Raw genomic sequence first — 4802 nt, forward strand, 5'->3', positions numbered from 1 at the left:
CCCAACTAGATCTGTGCCTTGGCCTGTATTTCTACTTCTGAGAGATTAATATTCTTAGTAGCTAAAAGTAATTTCAATTTTCTCATTGGCAATCCTTTATTCAGTAAAATAGGTCATTTAACTTGTTACTACATATATATTTTATATATAAACATATATATATGGCATCTATTAAAGCTTCTTTAATTTTAGATTTAAAAGAATTTGGCCAAAAAATATTTCCTCCAGAATTGGCCCTGGAGAAATTAAAAACACCCACTGTGACATTATGACAACTGATGCAATGGGAAAGAGGGAAAGTTTTGGCTTTGGAGCCACAGAGCCCCAGGTTTGAGACCACACTCTCGGGCTAATACTCACTATGAGTGAATGTTATTCAACAAACACAACCCGGGGCCATTCTAGGCTGAAAATTATAGATATCTAACCTCCCAGCTTCTCTAAACTACAACTGGTATAAGAATGCCTGCTTGGTGGGAGAGGTTTATGTTTATTAAAGGGGATAATGTGGGTTCAATGCCTGAGATGTAATACCTACTAGAAGTCAGGACTTTCCCCTTCTGCTTCTCCCCTGTCATCCCACTCACACACCTGTGTTGTCCTCGGTAGGCCCCTGCTCTAGGCCAGGCCCAGGAGCCTGGTGCTCCCAGGATTTTGCATTATTTCATCTCCTGTCTGCACTTCTAGCCCTTTCTTTTTACCCCATTTGTTCCTTCTGCTTTTTCATCTTCCTTTTGTTTTTCCTCCCACATCTATTGGAGCTGACAAAATTGAAGACTCGCCTGTCAAGTAATGTAAATGTGTAAATAAAGCAGAAATAAGATAACAGTGAGTGGTAAAGATTGTGGAAAACTAGGGAATGTTTGCTCTACCGACAAATACTCAAAACATAGTAAGCACACACACACACACACACACACACACACACACACACACAAAATATATATATATTTTTTTTATTGAAAATGATTTATTAAAGTCCAATTAGTATGCTTTTCATTTCAAATAATCCATACAGCCTCCAGAAAAATATGCACATGCGTAAAAGTCCAAGTTCATTTCTTTCACTTCCAATATAAAGTATTCTGTATTTTGTAAAAAGTATGTGCAAACACCTTTCTGCTAATTGAGTCCCCACATTCTTTTCACTACGGGTACTTTACAAGTCTGCCCTCTGCTCAAACAGTAACCGTGCACTGATGTCCTCCTTCCTAGACAGTCATTCATCTCCCAGACTTCTTTCTCTCAGACATCCTCCTGACCTCCCCTGACCTGCTTCACCACTGTGTTACTTCACTGGTCACTTGTTACAGCAAACTGATGCAACTACTACTCTACCTGGACAACGTATTAAACAGGTATCACCTAATAGGGCAGCAGCCTATTGGGGTGATTCCTGGAGAATACACAGTAACCAATCACATACTGACACACTCAACCCATTTGCTACAGATGGACCCAAACTAATTGATATGACAATCCTTTATTCACTCAGCACATTTGGTTTCTTTGAATTTTCTTCAATTTTACATTGCAGGTGTGGCTACCAAGAGCTGGATAACGAGTCACTCAAACAAAGTTTGGAATTGCGAGATATATTGGGATACCTTGATTCTTGAGACAGTTGAATGCTTCTAGTTGATCTTGTTATATTAAAAAGTCACTCTCAACTAAACTGACCACTGCATTTCTTTTCTAAAAAGGTCATTTGACTGGCTTTTCCTCACAACTGCCACCCATTCAGTGCAAACGCAGGAAATCCCTTTTTATGAAAGGTATAAGTAAAAGATGACATTGCACATTTTTTGAAAAAAAGAATCCTTCATGGGAATATGTCCTAATAATCAATTATATGGACAAAGTTTATGCACACAAAATTTCTGCAAAATGAAAATTAGAAATAACCTAAACAGCTAACAACATGGGAATGGTTAAATAAACTGAGTTGCATCCATTAAATGGAATATAATATAGCCATTAAAATTGTTTTTGTAAAATTTTTAATACCATAAGAAAATGTGGCAATTTTGCAATGAAAAAGATCTACTTATAAAACTGTTTACAGTATGATTCCAATTATGTAAAAAAGGTATACAATACATACATAGGCATATATGGGGGTTGCTTTTGAAAGGTGGTTCCTTCTGGGTTGTGATATTATCAGTAACAATTTTTGCTTTTTTATACATTTCTGCATTTTTCAAGTTTTCTGTGATGAGTATATTATTTTACAAAGACTACAAAAACTTTCCTCTGATACACTGGTAATTAGAATGTACTTGGGTATTTTAAACATGTGGGAACAATATTACAGTGCTTCATCTTCTATGACTTTTTTGGAATACATATCACTTTGGCAAAAATTTACGTTCCCTGTTTTAAACTTGTTACAACATTTTAATTAAACAGTTAATATTGTCATTAGAGCATTGTTTGCTTCATAACCTAAACAAATACTGGCTTTGAAGTCTAGGTTCTATTTCCTAGAAGATTTAAAATTAGTATCCTTTTAATCTTTTTAAGTAAGGCATACTGCATACATACATTACATGCATGCTTTCTAAACAAAAGATAATTCCAGCTTACAGTTTTCCTATGTAAGGGAAAAAATGGAATTATGGTAGTTTAAAAACAGTCCATAGTCTCATCCATCACAAACATGCTGATAGGCATAAACATGTTTATTAAGTGAAACGTATCCTTTAAAAATAAAAAAGGGAAGGCTGTATATAAATGAAGCTGTGGATTCAACTAGTCAGAATTTATCCTGACTTGCACCAAACCACACAAAATCTTTTTAAAGTCTAGTTAGTGTAGTCTAAATGGACACTCCAGAGTCTGTTCTTGAATTCCATTGCAAGAGCTCCACTTCCTACTTTCAGAAGGGATGGGGATCAAGGTGAGGGTTGTCACATAAGCTAATTTTAAATATATATCAAGTCTTGTGGGGCCTAGGAACAAATACTGTCATTGGTTAGTGTTTAAGTACATGAGTTGACATTTCTCCTCTCTCACACCCCACCTTGCCCTGGCAATTGGGTAGGGGGAGACTGTTTATCCTCCAAGAGAGGACGGCTGGTTCCTCATCTCAGTTTCCGTTCTAAACCACAGAGTGGTCATTGCTGTGAACTCCAGCCAAGATGGTGTGGTTGAGGGAGGAAGCCGAGCGGTCTGAGCCTTCTGTGGGGCCGCTGGGGTTCTCACTGCGTTGGCAGCAGAGGATCTGCCTAAAGGTGGCGCTCATTTCTTTGTCGCAGTAGGAGTAAATGATGGGGTTCATGGCAGAGTTGAATTCAGCAAGGAGAAGGAAGAATTTCTCATAGGCCAGCACGTCGCACTGCGGACAACACACGTCTAGAAGTAACAAAACCAATCCAGGAGTCCAGCAGATGATAAAGGCCCCAAGCACAATGACCACAGTCTTCAGAAGATTCATCATGGTATCCCGATTCCGCCGGGGTCCAGAACTATGCCGAGACATTCTCATAGTCCTCTGGCGAACATAGCCAAAGATGTGAGCATAGAGAACCACCATTACCACAAAGGTCACCAAGTTGAAAATGGCCCAGAAGACTAAGTAAGAGTCGCTGTACAGGGGTGCCATGTTGGAACAATTTTCAATATCACAGATACAGTTCCAGCCCACACTGGGTATAGCACCCATAACGATGGCCATAGTCCAGATGACCACAATGACCACCACTACCCGCAGGTTGCTCATCCGTGTGTGGAGCTGCATGCGGAAAACCGTAATGTGCCTCTCGATTGCAATAGCCAGTAAGTTGGCCACAGATGCCGTCAGGCTGGTGTCAATGAGGCCCTGACAAAGGAGCCATGTGCTAACAGTCAGCCTCCGAGTATTGGGCCCTGTCTTGAACATGAGATAGAAGTAGGCCAACCCAGCAAAGAAGTCTGCAGCAGCCAGATTAGCCATTAGGTAATAAATAGGAAAATGGAAGCGGCGGTTGACATAGATTGCCACCATGACCAGTAGGTTGGCCAACATGATGAAGATACAAACAGTGATTCCAAGTCCCATCACCAGCTTGCTGACTGTGTTCCATTCTGTGGCAAGATGCTTTCCACTTCGGTTATAAAAGAAGGCAATGGATTCGTTGTAGAAGCACTGTGGTTCATTCATGGCTGTGAACTGGGGCTGTGAAATTACAGGGATGGAAGTAGAGATGGCAGCCATGACAGCTCTGTGGTTGTAGATGGTGAATAGGCCCCAGAACTACGGGAGACAAATGTTCTTGTTTGCTGATCAGATCAAGGTCATGCTAGGAGAAGCTGTGTATCTGATGCTGTAGGAGTCAGTCCTGAGAAGTCAGGTACTCAGACAGGTGGATGGGGAGCTTCATAAATCAGATGTCCACCTGGCGTGGCGCCCCCAGCGCCCCTGACTTCTGCGCCCCTTCCTCCATTCATTGGCTCGACAGCCCTCGCTGGCTGCAGGGCCGGGGCTAGGGGGTGGCCTTAGCCTCCCATTCATTATCTCAGCAGCCTCAAAATATATATTTACCAAGCAAAATACATCAGCATGTTGGATTTGGCTTATGGCCGCCATTTTATGAGCTTGCCTACCAGCAAATGCATAGGTAGTCATTGTTCCCAAATCTCAGGTATCATTGTGCTGCTGACACTCAAATTTGAGTTGTAATTATGCAGTATTTTTAATAAAACTTTCTTCTGAAAGCATTCACACATGATATATAAGAAGGCATGGATTGCTTTGCCTATGTAGGGATGTAATAATCAGGATGTATATGCTTACTCGTCTCCACTAAAGAAGCTGTAAATAT

At 40.6% G+C, this 4802-nt stretch overlaps 1 pseudogene across 1 annotated transcript; it reads right to left on the reverse strand.

The window, feature by feature from the left end:
• Positions 1–950: 950 nt before the first annotated feature.
• Positions 951–4465, reverse strand: LOC723542 (lysophosphatidic acid receptor 1 pseudogene; annotated as a pseudogene). The gene has a single exon (XR_001446818.3). The product of XR_001446818.3 is annotated as a lysophosphatidic acid receptor 1 pseudogene (transcript).
• Between the last annotated feature and the right edge of the window lie 337 nt (positions 4466–4802).

Source organism: Macaca mulatta, chromosome 8 (assembly GCF_049350105.2).
Source record: "Macaca mulatta isolate MMU2019108-1 chromosome 8, T2T-MMU8v2.0, whole genome shotgun sequence".
Taxonomy (NCBI): Eukaryota; Metazoa; Chordata; class Mammalia; order Primates; family Cercopithecidae; genus Macaca; species Macaca mulatta.